The sequence below is a fragment of the Peromyscus eremicus genome, chromosome 3 (genome assembly GCF_949786415.1).
Source record: "Peromyscus eremicus chromosome 3, PerEre_H2_v1, whole genome shotgun sequence".
Lineage (NCBI taxonomy): Eukaryota > Metazoa > Chordata > Mammalia > Rodentia > Cricetidae > Peromyscus > Peromyscus eremicus.
The window spans coordinates 35799790-35820067 of NC_081418.1; positions in this window are offsets into that span (position 1 = coordinate 35799790).

The following is a 20278-nucleotide window of genomic DNA, read 5'->3' on the forward strand; positions in this document are numbered from 1 at the left end:
CAAGCAATCCAGGCTGTTGTCAAGGATGTTGGTCGCTCTCCATAGATAGATGGCAAGGCCTTATAGCTGAAGGCCACACCTACACAACCCACCGAATACGGAGAAGTTGAGTTGGTGCCTAACCTACTAACTAGTGTACTGGAAGTACTCTGCGTGTTACCAAAGGATAAAAGGTAAACACCAACCCAGTTACAAACTTTTTGATCTACACTGGTGATCTGTCTGAAAATGTGCTAGTACAATAGCATCACAAAAGTTTGTGTGACTAATGAACCAATGTGTAGTTGGACTTAAGGCCCATTCTATGAGATGAACCCCAACCCTGACACTACTCAGTGACCAAGAACCTGAGACTAGATAGCCAGGGACCTAGGGTAAAACCAAGTACTACTGCTCTGTTGAAGGAACATAGAAAAAAAGAATGGCCCTAACAAAATTCTGCTATACTTGCGTATCAGTGTCTTGCTCAACTATCATCAGAGAAGCTTCCTCCTGGAGAATATAGGAATAAATACAGAGACTCCCCAGCTAGTTAGTATGCAGAGAGTGAGAGAGCTTTGAATACTCAGTCCTGAACGTGATGTCTCCATCAAGACCCTCCTTGCAGGGCTCTGAGAACCCTGCACAAGAGGAGGCTGAGAGACTAAAAGAGCTAAAGGGGAGGGAGGACACCAAGGAAACAGGGCCCTGTAAATCAACATGATCAAAGCTCACAACTATTCACAGAGACTGTGGCAGCATTCACAGGACCTGCCCGGGTCTGCACCAGATGGAGTCTCAGTGCTGAAAGGGAAAGGGACACAAGCCCCCATCCTAACCCAGAAGTTATCTCCAACTGATAACTGCTCGAAAATGAAAAATTAGCTTTCTCCAATAGAGTCTCACTGGGTATACAAACCACTCTTAAGGCCAGGCCCCTGCCCAGCAGTAGATATCAACACAAAATGAACTCAATGGCATCCATGGAGATTCTTCATCTCATAATGCTTTGTCAGGACATTTTTTCTTTTTCTTTTTTCCTTTATAGGCCCTTGTGTATACAGTATGGTTTTTGGTTTTATGTTTTTATGGGATTTCTGTGTTTGTGAATGTGTATGCATCTTTGCATATACCTGAGTTCCTTATCCTTTTTCTTGTTTTTTTTTTCTGTCTGTTTTTTGTTCTAGTCTGTTTTGTTGGTTTGTTTTTTATTTTAACCAAATTTTATGTTTTCATTATTAATATTATTATAGATGCTTATTCTAGAGAGAAAAATAAAGGGTATGTATTTGGATGGGTGGAGAAGTGGGAGGATCTGGGAGGAGTTGGAGAATAATCAGAAAAATGTATTTTCTTTTTATTTATTTATTATTATTTTTAATTATTAATACACGTTCTATTCATTTTACATAGCAACCACAGATTCTCCTCTCCTCCCTCCTCCTGCCCCCCCAGCCTTCCACATAAGGGAAAGGGAAGGCTGAGCTGGAACAAGGATGGAGTGGGAGAGCAAGGAAAGAGATACCAAGATAGTGGGAGACATCATGAGGATAGGGAGAAACAGGGTGCTAGGGAAGTTCCCAGGAATCCACAAGGATGACCCCACCTTAGACTACTATCAATAGTGGAGAAGGTGCCTGAACTGGCCTACTCCCATAATTAGATTGGTGAATACCCTCACTGTCATCACAGAGCCTTCATCTAGTAACTGATGGAAGCAGATGCAGAGATCCACAGCCAAACACCAGGCTGAGCTCTGGGAGTCCAGGCAAAGAGAGAGAAGAGGGATTCTATGAGCAAGGGGCATCAAGATCATGATGGGAAACATACAGAGACAACCAAACCAAGTTAGTGGGAACTCATGAGCTGTGGACCAACAGCTGTGGAGCCTCCATGAGACTGGACTAGGCCCTCTCCATAAGGGAGACAGTTGTGTAGCTTGATCTGCTTAAGGGGCCCCTGGCAGTAGGATCAGGAGCCATTCTTGCTGCATGAGTGGGCTTTTTGGAGGCCAATGCCTATGGTGGGACACCGTACATAGGCTGGGTGCAGGGAGAGGAGCTTGGAACTGCCTCTACTGAATGGACCAGGCTCTGCTGACTCCCCATGGGAGGCCTTGCCTTGGAAGAGGTGGGAATGGGAGGGTGCATTGGGGGAAAATGTATTTTCAATAAAAAATATACTGCATGAAAAATTTAAATTATAAGAAGCAAAAAAAGGATATTTAAATAAGATATTTAATTTTTGGCATCTTTATTAACAAAATTACACCATTTTCCCTTCCCCTTCTTCCCTCTAAAGCATCTCATATATCCCTCCTTGGTGTTTTCAAATTCATGACTTCTCTTTCATTAACTGTTGGTAAAAGTCACAATGACTACATTACATTTTCATAGACCCATTCCAAACACACATTCGATATCTCGTTTCTGAGATAATTTAATTTAAACAAAAAGCTAGAGTAAATTTGATTTCAAATAATCTAAATTACTAAATCAAAGGCAGTGTACCAAAATGCATTTCCCCTCCAAATCAGCTTACTATATACTACAGATTGTAAAGCATTTCATATTTGACATTTCAGTAACATCTATTAATCCTAGTCTTATATTTTACTGTTGAAAATTTCATTTAAGCACAATTTGTGAATGGCAATACTTTTGGACATCTGTTCATATAAGATCTAGGGGCAGGAATGTTTATAAGCCCATCTTAAATTATAGTTCAAATAGAGAAAATTTTGCCAAAAATAATCTAGAAAAGATATTATACAAGGCACTAAAAGTGTGTGTTTTGGAGAAATGAAGTGAGCTAGTTTCTGTCTATTTTAACTTCTTTTCTCTACAAGTTCATATAATAAAAGGAGTGAAGTTAAAAACTAAACTCAGGAAATATGATTGTTATATTAGTTTTCTTTGATGAGGATGAAAACTTTAAATGAAAGTCTTATAACTTTCTCCTCTAGGGCACCTAGATTTCCTCACAGAATTTCAAAACCTGGGGAGTTGAGGGAAAAAATGTCTATCTAGGTTTTTCAGAGAAGTCTAAGCCATGTTATTCTTTCAAGCAGTCATATTATGAAACCTCAAGATTGAATATACTTTGTTGAGATTTTATATTTAAAATAAAACATTTCTGGGTGAAATTAAAGTGGCTTCATACAAAAAAAAAGTCAGCTAGAGACTGAGTGATCCAGGTTTCTTCAAGTGAACAGTAGTTAGAATCTTTCAGACAGACAGACAGACAGACACACACACACACACACACACACAGAGAGAGAGAGAGAGAGAGAGAGAGAGAGAGAGAGAGAGAGAGAGAGAGAGAGGTCCTCAGGTGAACTTGGCAATGAGGCTTTAACTAATACACAAATGGGGAAATGTAAATGGGGAAATGTGGGGTGTAGTAGAATATTAGATAAAAATGTGTTACATTCATTTATGCTGTGGAACATTTGTTTAATGGTGCAAAGATGTACTTCATTCTTTTATGTTGCATTTGTTTAACTCTGAAGCTGTGTTACTTTGCTTGTCTAAAATGGCCAATAGCTAAGTAGGAGAAAGGATAGGCAGGGCTGGCAGGCAGAAAGAATAAATAAGAGGATAAATCTGGGAAAAGAGATTGGGGAGTGAGAAAACGGGGAGAGGAGGACATCAGGGGCCAGCCACCCAACTATACAGCAAGCCATGGAGTAAGAAGTAAAGAAAGGCATATAGGATAAAGATAAAAGCCCCAAGGCAAGAGATAGATGGGATAATTTAAGTTAAGAAAAACTGGCTAGAAACAAGCCAAGCTAAGAGCGAGCATTCATAAGAAAGAATAAACCTCTGTATGATTTATTTGGGAGCTGGGTGGTGGGCCCCCAAAGAGTAAAGAGTAAAAACCAGCAACAGTGAGGTCTTAGGGCAGCATCTCAGAGCTGAGCCTCTATCCTGCTCCGCATTCGTGCACAGGTCATCCATCCTCCATCACACAGAAACGGAACACAGAACAGTTAATGAACCATCCCTGGTTGTAGAGTAGAGAGTCTCAGAATTTATACTTTGGCAACTGAACTTTTGCTTCTCAGAGAGTCAGAATCAGATGCCTGTAGCTGGAGAGCTCCTGCTAAGCCCCGGCAGTCCTGCAGCCCACTTATAAAATAAACACACAGATTGTTATATTATTTAAACTGTTTGGCCTAATGGCTCAGGCTTCTAGCTATCTAGTTCTTACATCTTAAATTAACCCTTTTCTATAAATCTACACATTGCCACATGGCTCATGGCTTACCAGTATCTTACATGTTGGTACTCATGGCAGTAGCTGGAAGAGTCTCCCTGACTCAGCCTTCTGTTCCCAGAATTCTCTTCTCTGCTTGTCCTGCCTGGCTACTGGCCAATCAGCATTTTATTTATACAGAGCGATATCCACAGCACTTCCCCTTTTCTTTTTTTTTTTTTCAAAAAGGAAGGTTTTAAATTTCACATAGTAAAATTACATATAACAAAGCAATTATCAAGCAAGAATTACAGTTACAATATCTAGTCTATTTATAATATCTAGTCTATTTGTATTTGGCAAAATTAAAGAAAATATTTTATCTATCCTATATTTGTGAGTCTAAGGTTTCATATCTAACTTATCTCTTATCATAACTGAGGAAATTATAACTGTCTAGTCTTCAACTATATCAAAAACCCCAGAAGGATATAATATTACCTGAGAAATGGGAGAAGGACATAAGCAAATTTTGGGATTCTTGCAAGAGTAAACAGAGACAGCTGGCAGTCTGGACAGTCACCTAATGTTCCTTTGTAAAGTTGGGGCATCTGTCTTCAGCTCACAGGCCTAGAGTCTCTCAGCCACTTCTCTCTGTAGAACATCTGGCAGTTTCCTCTGCAAAGCAGGAACCTGAAGGACCATTTGCCAAGCAAAGTTCAGTGGTCACCTTCCCATGGGTCCTGCATGTCCAGTCGATCAAGCAGTCCAGGCAAGAACAGTTTCTTGCCCAAATGGCTATTTTTGCCAAGAAGAAGATAAACTCCATATGGAGTGTCTTTGATGCCCATCCTCCTCTCTGAAGTAAATCGGTGCTGCCAGGAGCAGATATGTCTCATTGTCCAGAAAGTCTAAATTTTTAAAAACATTTTAAATGTCATATTCTGTAGGTTTTTGAAGTGTTTGAAGATTACCTATCTAATTGAATTATATCTATGTATACCTAGAAAACTTAACTAACATGGCTACAAGTATGATTATCATAGATGACTAATTATTAATCTATTTCTTAATTATCCACTACAATTTTAAATGAGCTGTACAAACATAATACCTTAAATGAGAATAGAAATATATATACAGTATAACAAAATTAAGTTTAAACTTGTATCAATAAACTAAAATCCATAGCAATACATAGTAAAACATTTCTAAACAAGTTGTTACTCTTTAAAAGTAGGTTCTTTAATCTACCCTTTCACCCTATCATACCTATATTAGATGCCCAGAACCTATAGTGCTTAAAAGTCTGTCAGGTATGGGGCTTTATTTTTTAGCTTAGGAACAGAGGACTCCAACTTTGACATGATAGAATTCAGTTTTGTATATTTGGCCTTGGATTTATTCAGTGAAAAAATAAAAAGGAAAAAAAGACAGAGAGAGAGAAAAAGAAAAAAAAGAAAAGAAAAAGACAAAATGCTTACATTTCAAAGATATGCAAACACATGGGAATGAGACAAAAATGCTCCCAGGTAAGGCAATCGAAGTGGTCTGAAAACAGTGGGAGGGAATGGGTTTCTGGACATCACTACTGAAGTGAGCAAGACGAGCCTTGGCAGCTGGCTGAGTTACTACATCCCCATTAGGCAACTCCAAGGAGGTTGCTAGCTTGTAGTTCATTCTCTTGTTCGTTCCTTCCTGTCTCCTTCCCCAACATCTTTCTTTTAAATAAATCAGTACAGTTTTGTGCCTCCCAGAGTAGAAATTTTTAAGGAGAAAGAACTGTTCTAGCAGATCTCTTCTATGTGCCTGTGAGCGTCTCTAAAACATTGCCATTTTGTACTTCATTGTGGTCATATTAAGATCCAAGATGAGTCACCTCTCTACAGTTCTGATGGTGTTGGTACTATGTGACATCACATTTCCCAGGTTGATTTATAGTTATAGAAAAATTGTAGTAAAGCACCTTGGAATAAAGAATCATAAATTAGTCTTAAAGAGGAGTTACAAGCACCATGAGAATGTAGCACATAGGACTTGATTCCATTCCATGTATTAAGGAATGAAGTAAGAAATCATCCCTTCCAAAATCAGCGGAATACTGCCACACTCTAAGTACTAAAGATTCAATGTAAAAACATCCTCAATGGTTTTGTCTGTAAATAATCATCCAAACCTCATCATGGACCTTCAGCTTATTTTAATCGTCTTAGTGACCCTTCTTTGAAGCACGTTTGAATCTCCTCTGACATGTAGTTTCCTTACTAAGTTGTTCCTATTTTGGTAAAATTGTCGAGAACATAAAAAAAAATGTACCTCTCCCTTGTGGATATAGAAGCAATTCCTGGGAATTTATGTGGAGGAAGATATTGAACTTTACACGTGTCAAGTAATGAGCTTTGGTAGTTCTTCTCTGCTGATGATCTCACGTCTTCCAAAACATGTATAAAAACATTCCAAAATTTCCAGTCTGTTTTTATTAATATTTTCCCCACACAGCTGAATTAGTTTTATGCAGTATTTTATGAGATACCCAGATGGAAATTCAGTAAGAAACTGCTTTAAACTTGGCAGCTGGAAATGAGGTTTATCTTGTCTTTTCAGACACATAGTGCACTCAAGAGTCAGAATCCTCTCTGGAGAGGGAGTAAAGGCACCTGACATACATAATTAGGTTGGCACCTTATCACTACTGAGAGCAGGTCCTAGGAAGGCTGCAGGGTTTCTGTAGCACTGCTATAAGCTGCTTGCCACTAGGAATCTCACAAGCGTCGTTGTATTAGGAAGGAGAAAGGAAGGCATTGTTTTGTGGATAGAAAATGTATTGAATTATGTGAGGGTTTAATGAGCTTTGTGGGGGCAGGCAAGCAGAGACAGGTTCCCATTATAGTCCAAGTTTTGAAAAATGTTATTAATGGCCTCTATTTTTGTAGATAGCCCATGATCATAGAAAGTAGATAAAAAAAAAAAAGTTGTTTAATGTACCAGACTTTTTCTTTGGGGCCACCAATCAGCTCCCAAATCATGACATGGAGACTTATTATTAGTTATGAATGTTTGGCCTTATCAGGCTAGCATTTTTTCCCTTTAACTTAAATTAACCTGTTTCTCTTCAGCTATGTTTTGCCTTGGGCTTTTTACCTTTCTTTTGGTATGTCCTACTCTGTGTCTGCTGGCTGGGAGCTGCCTGGGTGTCTCTTTCTTTTTCTCCCTTTTTCTCCCCTCTCGTTCTTCTCTTCTTCTTTTCTCCAGTCTCGATTCCTCCTCCTATTTACTCTCTGTGCCTGCCAGCCCCACCTATCCTTTTCTTGCCTAGTTACTGGCTGTGCAGCTTTTTATTAGACAAATCAGGTGCCTCGGGCAGGCAAGGTGAAACAACAACACGTCTTTTCATATTTAAACAAATGGAGCAAAAACAAATGTAACACACCTTTATACAGTTAAAGTAATATTCTGCAGCATAAATGTAAAGTATCTTTTCCTGGTAAAAATAATATTCCACATTTTCCCCTTTTTGTCTAAATAAAAAGAAATATTTTAACTTTAACATAATTAGACTATATACAATAAGAACGATTATCAATTTAGGATTACATTTACAATATCTAGCCCCTTTGACTTTGGCACATTGGGAGAAATCACCCTATTATCTATCCTATCTTGATGAGTCCAAAGCTCTGTACCTAATTTACTTTCTATCATAACTAAGGAAAACTATCACTATCTAGTCTTCAACTCCATCAAAGACCCCAGAATATTACCTGAGTAAACAGAAAGTGCCAAGTAAGCAACTTCCAAAACTATAGAAATGACAGACATCTGGCTGCCTGGACAGTCACTCAAGGTTCCACTGCAACATTGGGGCATCCACCTTTGGTTTACTGTCCTACAATATCTGGCAGACCCTTTTTTGAAGCAGGAATTTTAAAGAACTGTCCCACCTTGATTTGGCAAAGTTAAGCAGTCACTTTGCTTTGTGTCCTGCATGTCCAGTTTGTACAGCATGCTATCACTACTCAACACAAGGAAGGTTTCTTGCCAAAGTGGCTAGTTTTGACATAATGAAAGCAAACTCCATATGGAGTTTCTTTGATGCCCATCATCTTCTCTGTAATTGGTGCTGCCAGGAGCAGATGTGTCTGTCATGAAAAGCCTCAGGTAATTAAACATAGTAAATTCTACATTCTATAGGTCTTTCAAGTATTTGAAGATCACTTATCTATACAAATACATCTGTTTAACTTTGAAAACATGCCTAATATGACTACAAGTTTGATTATTATAGATGACTAATAACCTGTATCTTTAATTATGCATTGCACTTTTAAATGAACTGCATAAGCACAATACCCCAACCAAGAGTGGAAACATACATTCAGTACAATAAAAGTAACTTTAAATTTATATCAATATACCAAAGTCCATACCGATGTAAGATATTTGAGGTTAATAGTTATTTTTTTATCCTATATCCCTATATTCCCTCTAATTGACGACAAACATCCATAACCCACAAATGCCCATAAAACTACTCACCCCATCTCTTGGGAATATGGGTGTCTTATTCATAAACTTACTTCCTGTTGTCTGGGGAAACATTGTTGGCATCTTTTAGGTAACTTGAAAAAATCGAGATAATGGTCAAGTCCTCAGGAAAACTAGCCATAACATTTGTTGTCCAGTCTCTGTGCAATGGGAAAGTGCAAGGCTTATCTGAAGTCCTGGCTAGAGTAGTCTGTGAGGCTGGACCATCTCATCCAGCAGCCTTAAAACTGTTCTGGATGCAGAACTCTGAGGAAACTGCAACAGAGGCATTCTGAGAGGTTGGAGTACTTAGAATACTTATTTTTGTTGGTGTTTGATCCCCTTGCTCTGAAAATACATAAACTTTCAAAGGTAACATACATATCTGTATTAACACAAGTATGGACTGTGCATTGTACATAAGCCAACCAAAGATGATTTTTTTTTAATGTTTGAACAGGTAAAATAGATGTCACCTGCTCTAGTTTTCCTAGATTTATTTCTTTAAACTGTAGTAAAGATTTTTAGAAGTTCTCCCCGAATCAAACCAGATCTCTATGAACCTGGAATGAATCCACAGTCCTTTGTTATATGTGGATGCAAAAGCATAACCACTTCCCCAACACAATACATTTTTTTTAGTTCCATTTTGAAGTTAAGGCATACCTAAAGTATTGAGGTTGGTTTAATTCAGCAGTCCCTCCTACGATCCCATGTCTTTCAGCAGCTGTCACTCGCTTATCAGCAATCAAAAAATTCAAAGTCAACACAACATACAGGATCTAGACTCTGTGTATTTCCACTTTCTTTTTTTTTTTTTAAAAAAAAAGATTTATAAACCATTAACTTTTTTTCTATGACCATCTAGACCCATTTTCTTTTCTTTCTAAAGACTATACACATTTTTAAACACACTGTAAGCTGTTTAGAGGGCTTTTTTTTCCATCTGAACCTGCTTTACTGCGTATCTCTAACATTTTCTGTCTGCATGAGCAAAACCTTAAAGTGCTAAGCTATAGCTGTGTGGTCCTATCAGCTGGCTTGGCCCCCTCTTTGGGTCTGTGAGAGACAAGCCTAAGGGCCCCTGTCCATAGGTATGTTTCACCAGGGACTGCATTCAACCACCCCAGCTCTAGGATGACGGAGACATGCATTGTGGCAGGCGTTTTTACTTAGTTTTTGGTTTCTACTTAGCATACAGCTGTTTAACTGCTCTGCTGTATGTGGTAGAGTTTCTTAAAGGAGCAGTATCTTTTTTTTTTCTTTAACTTTCTCAGGCCCTATGTGAAAATTTGGGCCCCAAGATGGAACACCAAATGTAACATGCTTTTTCTTTTAGGCCACCAACCAGCTACCAGAGCATGGCATGAAAACTTATTATTTATGAATGCTTGGCCTAGTTTAGGATCATCTCTGGCTAGCTCTTTTAACTTAAATTAACCTGTTTCTCTTTATCTACCTTTTGCCTTGGTGAATTTTGCCTTTTTTTAATGTATGCCCCACTTTTCCTGCTGCTTCTGTATCTGTCTGTCTGGAGGATGCCTGGCTGGCTAGCCCCGGGTATCTCCCTCTCTCCCTTCTTCTCTCCTTTCTTCTTGAGCCTAGATTTCTCCACCTATTTATTCTCTCTGCCTCCATCCCTGCCTATTCTTTTCTTGCCTGGCTATTGGCTGTTCAGCTTTTTACTAGACCAATCAGGTGCCTCAGGCAGGCAAGGTGAAACAGCAGCACACCTTTTCATAATTAAACAAATGCAGCATAAAGAAGTGCAACACACCTTTACGCAGTTAAAGTAGTATTTCACATCATAAACAAATGTAACCATCTTTACCTAGTTAAAATAATATTCCACAACAGTATAATTCCTGGCTCTCCATGTTAAAATCATGCCTGCATATAGAAAGATCAGCATTCACTTAGCTATTGTATGACTCTGAGGCTTAGGGGACGTTTCAAGGCCCCATTAGCCAGCTGTTGTATAGTTGAGTGAAACAAAATACTTACATTAAGTTAATACAGGTCTCAAAGCTAACCAAGAATTCCTCCCCAGTGTGTACAACCCCTAGAATTCTTGATGTTCCTGAAGCTTCATGAGAAATGTAAAGTTAAAACAAAACTGTTTCAGAATAAATAGGAACTCTTGATTAGAACTTCAGGTTATCCCTGCAGATCAAGAGGTAGGCTAGGTACAGACCACAAATTCAACATCAGACTCCCCAACCATGAAATTCTTTAGGGAAAAGCAGAACTTGACCCTGAGTCAGCATTTCCAGTTCTTTAGACATCTGCGTCAAGTATTCTTTTTTTTTCCCCTATTGATAGGATCTTTCCTAAATAAGACAAGCTCTAGTACTTTTTTTTATCAAGAGCTCAGAACTTTACATGTTTGAGATTTTTCAGAAATAAATCCATAAACACAAAGAACCCTGAAAAGACAAAAATCATTCACCTGTACCCAGTTTGGTTGAATTTCAGTGAGGAAGGACACCTGTGAAATAAAGAATTTATTGTGTAAACTTAACATGAGATTGAGAGGGTGGATCAGAGAGGGTGGAATGATCTGGAACACATTTCTGTCACAGACACTTTCTGTCAGAAAAATACAGAGAGATAAACTGGGGGAGAGAAAGCTTCCAGAACATAATGCATGTTGAGTGTCTCTTGACAGAAGTTCTTGAAATCAAAAGGTTCCTACATAGGGATGGGGCATGTATAGCAATATCAAATCATCTGACATATACGTTACTTCAAGTCCCCAGGATAAATAAAAAAGGAAATATTTGAAAACAATAGTAAAAAGTTCCTCAAATCTAGTGGAGGCCTAAATACACAAGAAAGCCAGTCAGCCGAAGCAGGATGTTCTTCTAGCTGCTGATACAGGGTGCTTCTTCTGTACGAGTTCTGTTAAATGAGGAGGAATGTATATTTAAATATGCCATAGGCTCTGCCATCTTAACAATCTAGGTCTGTATTAAGCAAAGGATAGCCATTAGCCATGTGTGGCTTTTGAGCACTTTGTTCTCTGAAGGCATTTTATATGCATTAAAGATCCTTCAGCCGGGTTTGAAATAAACTAGAACATTGTGATTGTGGAGGAAAGGAGCAGTGAAGACTGAGGGACGAAATATCTTGGCCTATCTATCTTTAGACTCCTAAAAATAATGTATTCACAACCTTTCTGCCTGACCCAACACCAGTGACACTTAGGTAAAACACTTAGAATGTATTTACTTAGCAGACTACTCACTTTGACCAACTGTACCACTAAGAATGATGCAGGATAGCATATAAAACCCATAGATGAGATTTCCCTGTTCTGCTATAACCTGCCTACTCGATGCTCCCACTAAAGTATATGGTAAGTGCATTGGTTTATAACCTTCTTTTGTTCTGTGCCTATTCATATAACTTCTTCCACAATAGAAGGCAACCTAAATCCATGTTCCTGCTGTTGGTCAAAATGAACTATTATTATTCTCTTTAGCATATGAGCTGTATTTAAATTAACATTAAAACCAGGATTGATACATGGTGCAATTGTACAGTATTTTGGATTAAATAAAAGATATTATTAGAAATAATTTTAGCCATTTTCTTGTTTCCTTAAATTATAATGGCAGAAAGTTTCATGTTATGTTAGGAGCTTGTACTATTCTTTTATTGGATCAGAATTTGGTTGGTGAGAGCATTGTGAAGCTGATCAAACAGTTGTCTCAAATCAGATAAACTGGAACTATACTTTCAGTTGTTTTATTTTGTTAGCACTAATTTAGTTTTATTTTCCTTTGAATCATTTGCAATTGTTTTGATTTGTATTTCTGGAGGGGAGCCAGATACAGTGTATATCAGAAAATGTCATTAATAATTAACAGTAGATGATCCTGAACTGGACATATAACACTTGAGATTTTAAGGTTAGATGTTTGGGCTGCAGCAACTCTCCATCTTGTAGTTCACAACAGAGAAAAGTGGTATGAATCATTCTGCTTATTTTTATGTTTTCTTTGAATATATAATGAGGAATATTAAAATGTTTTAAAAATTCAAGTGCTGCATATAATGGAGACTTCTTAACATATCACTTAAAACAGAGTGGAATTTTAGATGTTTCATTTTCTTCCCCTTAAAGACCTTTAGTTTATTTTCATTTAATAGCCATTCAATTAAATGAAAAACATTGCTTGTAGTCATTAAGAACTCTGTTCAATAACACATTTGACTGTTAGTTTCTACAGGCTGAATATGAACCACTAAAAAAAAAATGATGTGATTCATGCATATTTGAGTACCCGATATGTACCAAAGAATACCCTGGAACACAGACAGCAGTTTGTGTGATGTATGCAATTCATTCCCTCAAGGAACTCACAGTCTTATGTGTGGCCATTTCCCCTGCAGAGTTTTTTTTTTCTTTCTCCACTAAATAGTCTGTTTGGGTTTTGTCTTCCATCCTATCATTTGACATCTCAGAGAAAGCGAATAGTAGTATGCCTTTCTGCTCTTAGAGTCTCGTGGCCACTCTCAGATGCACCTGTGATCTTTCAAGTTAGAGAAAAGGATAAGGATGCTTGAGAAGCTACAGGGTGGAGAAATGGCTCACAGACATCTGCGTGAAGTGAGGGTTGCTCTGTGGTCATTTACCAAACTGGGATATTTGAGAAATCACCACTGCAGGTCTTGCTGCCCTGAGAAAAGCATCAAAGTCACAGTTTTACTGGGATGACCTGTGGATGAAAATTGCTTTTCTAAAAATATTTTGCTCAAAAAGACTTTCTGTTTTCATCTCAACAGTGTGCTCTAGCCTGAACAATGTCTATTTCTAACAGTCCATATATTACAAAGGATGTTGAAAATTTGCTGCTATACAATGCTAAGAATTATATAAGGTGTTCCACAAAGGCACAAGAATTAGGAAAAATTAATAATAACTAAATACTGCTACATCTGAGCTTCTATAGGATAGGTGTGCAAGTGCATCTGTATGTGCATATGTGTGTAGTTTACTTCCATGAAACAATCAAAGGTGCTTTTATTTTGGCTGTTCAAATTACATTCAAACAAAAAATGTGGAAAGATATTGAGAAAATAAGTTAGAATGCACCCACATAATTTGGAGTAGAAGTGAGCCCAAATTTGTATTTTTTGTATGTTTTCCAGCTCCCCTTTGGAAGGACCTAGAGAATAAGAGTGTGTATTAAAATGTGTAAATATGTTAGAAATTGGCAAGAGGTGTAATTGATGTATTAGAATATCAAAGACCACACACACACACACACACACACACACACACACACACACACATGGATCCCCTAGGAAGCCCCACACATACTGGCTTAGAAGTAAACAGTTGCTCTCTATTGCCAACATTTAACATTGAAAACTCAATGCTCAACACTAACATCCAACTAAAAGTCCAGGTTTAATCATATGAAACAGGAAGTGTGAATATTAGTAATACTAATTGATTGAAATGCTGGCATAGAATAAGATGTAGAATAGTAACTGCCAGCCTTCCTTTGCTGCAGGAACTACCCAAGAAAACAACTTTAAGGAGGGCACATCTGCTTTGGCTCATGGTTTCAGAGTTTTGCTCTACAGGTACTGGCTCCATTGCTTTTAGGCTATGGGAGGTAGAGTGTCACAGAGGGGTGTGTGTGTGTGTGTGTGTGTGTGTGTGTGTGTGTGTGTGTGTGCACAAAAATATATAAATACAACATGCTGGGTCTATTTGGTTGTTTGTGTATATTGTTTAAAGGGCTGACCACTCTGAATTGGAGAACCAATAATGGGGCTCATCCTTGGTGGAAGCTAATTCTCCTCCCAGCAGTCATTAGTTGACTATAGCTGTTTGTAGAGAGGTGGGGCCCTGTGAAATTTTCTCTATTGCCATTGTTATAGTATTGTTTGTGAAGTCATTTCTAGGAGAGACTGTTTCACTACCTTTACCAAAGAAGCCTCTCTATACAGCAAATGGAGACCACCCCAGAAAACCACAGCTGAGCACAACACAGAGAACAGACTGTTGGGTCCTAGCCCAAGAGAATACATCTACATCACAGCTCCTGCATCCAAGGCTCCTGCATCCGTGTGTGTGTGTGTGTGTGTGTGTGTGTGTGTGTGTGTGTGTGTGTGCAGCAATAATAATCAATGAAAAAGAGGTTATCAACTTGAGAGTTGGGAAGACATGGGAGGGATTTCTAGCTAAACAGGTATTGAGAGAGGAGGAAAAATGGTATAATTCTATTTTGATTAAAAATATATCATAAAAAGAAATTTTAAAAAACCATCATAAACTTTACAATTGGTAACAGTCATGAGAATGAAACAAAAAAATGGAAAGGACAATGTTCAATGAGAAGCAAATAAAAACACATGCCCCACATTCTGCAGGTGGAATTCAAACAACCCTAACAAATGCCTTACAGAAATTAAGCCCAGTTATTATTTTTATTCTGCTTAGATTACCATTTATATCATTTGTTTAGAAACATCTAGATTTGTGTTAGGGGGAAATATGGGTAATTGGAGCCTTTATAAAATTGAAGGCTGTGTTCATGAATCCAGCTGGGTGGTCATTCATACATTACCGAAGGGAATTTCTTCTCCAGAGAGTATATAGGACATCCAAGAAGCCATCCCTCTTAGAAAAGAGATGTCCTTTCACTGTTTGCCATTGAGAAAGCCATAGAAAAATAGAAAGTAGGCAGGATTTTAGTACAGTGTTTGGGTAATGTTGGAGGCTGTCAGTACAACCAGAACTACTAAGAGGAACAGTAAGTACAGCATCCAACTGAGGCATGGTGGATGAGTGTTAAGAAATGAAGATCATAATCCTGCAAATGGAACATCCTTCTAATTAATTCTATGGTTATAAGATGTTGAATAGGATTGAAAAGATACTGAGGGTTTTATACACAGAAAAAAATGTCCTTTAAGGAATCTTCATTTGTTATGACAGGTGTTACAATTGTAGAGATGAAAGATGATTTTCATTCAGTTTCCACTAACTAGCTTGGAACCTGGTTTAAGATGCAGCAATTTTACCTATTGAAGCTTTTAGCTTTCTGCTCCCCATCCAGGGAAGCTGGTCAGAATCTCCAGGTAGGACTTGAAGTAGAGACCATGGAGAAGTGCTGCTTACGGGCTGTGAATGGTAAACATTCTGTGGTCTTGATATCTCCAGTACCCTGGGGCATCTACTTCAGCTGCAGCTTTATATTCACCAATGACCTCTCCAGAAACATGGGACATTGCTTTGATATTTGACTGTTTTGTGTAAGGAAGGTAGAGGACTTTGGAGTTCTGTTAAGGCAAACCCATTATGTACTTGGAGCGTATGTGAGAACTTGGAAGACAATTTTGAGAGAAATGCAGATTATGGAGGCCTGGCTTGTGACGCTTCAGGATAAAGTTTGAAAGTCCCTCAGAAACTCTATCAGGGCCATTCATGTGATATTGTGAATTAAGATTCTAGAAAATCAGCTGTGATTAAGAATAGACCAACACCACTAAGGTTAACTCTTCTGGAATTTCTTCAGCGTCAACACACAGAAGCAGTGGTCCAAAGGGGCTCAAGGCTATAACTCAAGTTGAGAGTCAAACTTAGAAATGCATGAAGATCTCCCAAATTGTACTAGTTTGGGCAGAAAAAGGGCTTCAGAACTGAGAGGTTGATGGAGAAAAACTAAGGCTTGACAACATAAGAGTTCAGGAGAGGCCACCAGTGAAGATAAAGCTTCACTCGAAGATGCCCCAGGATGATGGAGATGTCCTAACCACTTTCTGTCCTAGTTTGTCCTGGTTCTGTTGCTTTGACAAATATGACCAAAAGCAATTTGAGGAGGAAAGGATTTGTTTCATCTTCTATGTACTAAGAAAGGTTCACCATCAAGGGAAGCCAGGGCTGGACTCCAGACAGAAGCCTGGAGACAGGAACTGAGGTAGAGACCAGGGAAGCTACCTTTCACATACAAAGAAGCCCTCTTTCCCAGGGCTGTCTTTGCCCACAGTGGACTGTGGTGCCCCACAGACAAGCCCACAGGCCAGCCAATCTGATGGAAGAAACTATGCAATTGCTCTTCCCTCTTACCAGGTGTGCCAAGTAAACAACCAAGATTAGCCACCACATTCATAACCTTAAAGATATCAACCGCATAAAACTACGAACCACTTTTTATAATGTGTTATTTTCTCACAAATTTTTGGCACTTTCTAGTGTTAGTGATGCCTTCTGCTCATTTTCTTTCAGGACCATTACTTGCTGAGGAATGAGACCACATCCTCCTGAGTATTAGATTGACAGAGATCGAGGGCAAAATTCCTTTCCTTATTTATTTATTTTTTTAAAAATCATTGGATGCAGAAAAGACCACAATCATTTGTAGACTTACTATTATGAACTGTCCAGGGGCTATTACAATTCTAGATCTTTACAAATGTTATTAAAAAGTACCAATATTAGTCAGGGTTCTTTAGAGGAACAGAACTGTTAGAATGAATATATATTAAAAGAGGATACATTAGATTGGCCTACATGGTAGTCCTGTCTTCATACAGGAAAGGCTGACAAAAAATACTTTCCCAGCCCACGAGGCTGTATGCTTCAGTGGCCGAAGTATGGAACTCATGCACTGATGATTGCAGAGGGCTCCTAGTCTTCATCCCACATTGGAAGGCACTAGAAGGCTGAAGAAGCTGGGCTCCGATATCAATAAGCAGTAGTGGCAGTGACAGCCAATGATTAGATGTGCCAACCACCAAGAGGTGAAGGCAAGCAAACAAAAAGTGAAAGTGTTCCCTTTGAAGCCTGTTTGTGTCTGGGCCAGCTACACTGTGGTCCAATCGCACTGTGAGGAAGGCCTTCTCCACTTGGCACAACCTTCTAGGAAATGCTGTGGCAGATTTTCCTGGAGGTTTCCCCTCTTAGTTGATTCCAGATTCAAACAAGTTAACAACCAAGACTACCTAAAATACTGTCTTAAAAAGACATTAAAATACATAATTAATCAATTTTAATTGAAAATTTTAAAAAATGCTCTTCATTTTATAGCACATCACAAAGACAACCTAATTAAAACCAAGTGATACATATGTCAAACCTGGGGTGGGTGTCTGTGTCCAGAGGAGAGATACAGAGTTTGGAACAGCAACAAGCAACATGAATAAAACATCGAAGAAGTGGTAGCAATTTAATCACTAGTCATTATCTGGCTGGATTCTGTCCTTTTTTTAGAGATGAAAATAGTTTAATAGCTGCTGCAGATCAATTTCACAAATAACAGTAAATTGCCAATTGCATCTAAGATTATAAGAATATTAAAACCAGTCATGGCGATAAAATGCTTTGGGATTCTGAGAGAACCGAGGAGGCTGAGGTTGGAGTTGAGGTCTGGGTAGAGAGCCATTCTTTGGAGATCTGATTTGAAGTAATGATTGTGTTAGACATTCCAGTGATAACAACACCCTCAGCTATACCACAGGTTAAATAAACCATTGTGCCACTTTAGGGTGAAAAGTCTTTAACATGTATCCATAGTGTTAAAAAAATACGCCTCAGGAGCACCAAGGAGGAGTGGATATTCTGCTAGCAGCCTCCTCCATGAGGGGTGAGTGTAGGAAGGTGAAGTGTAAATATAGCTGCCTAATTCCTCCTAAAAGACAGAGAAGCATCCTCTGTTACCCCCCTAATGCAGAACCCCACTTTGCTAGGAAGTCCAAGCATGCTGTAAGCAAGCTTTTCCAGGAATACCATGAAGCAGGGAGCAGAAACCTCTGATCCTCTCTTGTTAAGAAAAGGGTCTCAGCTTTTGAGTAGTCCACTACATGCTGATATGGCTCAGATAGATTCTTCTGTGTTGTCAACTCAAAATTCTGAGCACACATCTAGCCAAGTACTACGCTTCTGGTTGGGAGATGATTTAGCCAGTAAAGTGCTTGCAGCATACTCCAGACCAGAAGGAAGAGGGTCCCTAATGGTGAGGTGTTGAGTGGGCTGACCAGGCATGAGAAATAAAGAAAATGAGAAGTAAAGAAGAAAGAAGCAATAGCTGGGACCAGGAGGTCTTGCATAATCTGATAACTTGTGCCAAGCGAGTTTATGAAGAAGTACAGCATCATATATACTATTTGTAGAGGGCAGAATGGCCAAGGTCAATAAGGAGCTAAGTCAAACAATGTTGGCAAAGAACACAAGATACCTCAGACACAGGTGCCTAAGGACTGGTAACCACAGCCCAGGGGGAAGAGTTGGGACTTCAGAAACTGCAACCTTGACTCTTCTAAGGCACCAGTTCCAGTGTCAGAGTGACCTTGTCATGTCTACCCCTGGACAAGGACACAGAACTAAAGTTCCCTTTGTCCTTTCTTTTTTTATTAAGATTTTTTTTTTATTCATTTTGCATCCTAATCACAGATCTCCCTCTCTCCCCTCCTCCTGCCCCCCTCAGCCTTTCCCCTTAACGTATCCCCCATCCCCTCCTCTGAAAAGGTAAGGCTTCCCATAGGGAGTCAGCAGAGCCTGGTACATTCAGTTGAGGCAGGTCCAGGCCCCTCCCCCTGCATCAAGGCTGTGCAAAGTGTCCCACCATAGGTAATGGACTCCAAAAAGCCAGCTCATGCACCAGGTGGATCCTGATCCTACTGCCAGAGGGGTCCTGCTGTGGATATAGCTCTGTGTGCTGTGAATGTGTTGCTCTGCTTGGTTAATAAATAAAGTGCTGATTGGCCAGTAGCCAGGCATTAAGTATAGGTGGGACAAAGAGAGAGGAGAATTCTGGGAACAGGAAGGCTGAGTCAGCCAGCCAGACACAGAGGAAGCAAGATGTGAAGGCAGAACTGGAAAAAGGTACAAAGCCATGTGGCTAAACATAAATAAGAATTGTGGGTTAATTTAAGATGCAAGATCTAGCTAGCAAGAAGCCTGAGCCATTAGGCCATACAGTTTTAATTAATATAAGCCTCTGTGTGTTTATTTGGGTCTGAGTGGCTGTGGGCCCAGATGGGACTAGAGAAAACTCCAGTTACAGGGCCCTTAAGCAGATCAAGCTACACAACTGTTTCCCTTAAGCAGAGGGCCCAGTCCAGTCCCATGGAGGCTCCAAAGCTGTTGGCCTAAAGTTCATGAATTGCCACTAGTTTGGTTTGTTTGTCTCTGTAGGTTTCCCCATCATAACCCCTTGCTCATAGAGTCCTTATTCTCTCTCTTCGACTGGACTCCTGGAGCTCAGCCTGGTGCTTGGCTGTGGATCTCTGCATCTGCTTCTATCAATTACTGGATGAAGGCTCTGTGATGACAGTTAGGGTATTCACCAATCTGATTACCAAGGTAAGCCAGCTCAGGCACCCTCCCCTTTGTCCTTTCTTTTTTTATATTTTCTTTTTTTTTAATTTTATAAATTTTTTTATTTTAAAAAATTCCTTCCTTTTACATATCAACCCCTGTTTCTCCTCTTCTCCCACTCTCCCCACCTACCTCCATCCCACCCCCACTCCCTCCTCATAGAGGGTAAGGCCTCCCTTGGGTAGTCAACACGGGCTGGTATACCAAGTTCTCTTTAATCAGGGCCTCTAAGCAAGTCTT